This window comes from Saccostrea echinata, unplaced genomic scaffold (genome assembly GCF_033153115.1).
Source record: "Saccostrea echinata isolate AGI-Se365-2 ecotype Australia unplaced genomic scaffold, CSIRO_AGI_Sech_v1 ptg000054l, whole genome shotgun sequence".
Classification (NCBI taxonomy): Eukaryota; Metazoa; Mollusca; class Bivalvia; order Ostreida; family Ostreidae; genus Saccostrea; species Saccostrea echinata.
This window is the reverse complement of record NW_026889803.1, coordinates 39630610-39630920: the sequence shown is the minus strand read 5'-3', so window position 1 is coordinate 39630920 and position 311 is coordinate 39630610.

The following is a 311-nucleotide window of genomic DNA, read 5'->3' as shown; positions in this document are numbered from 1 at the left end:
CTTTCCTGCATATTCATATCAGTGAGATTCTGTGCCTAACTTACAGGTTACATATTGTTATAAATGGGTCAGGTTTGCTTCAAGCTACAAGTATTGAAGATAAAAAGTGAACTTCAGACACATGTAGGGTACATGTAGATTCACTGTGCAATGTTTGCTTCAAAGAGATCATCAGACATAGTTAGTATTTCCTGTGACTGGCTAAAGACAGATTTGGATTCCTTCCAGCTTTGAAAAGTCTTTAAACTTTCACACATATATGCCCTTATCAATGCATAATCTAGATGGACTTAACCTTTATTTTACTACAT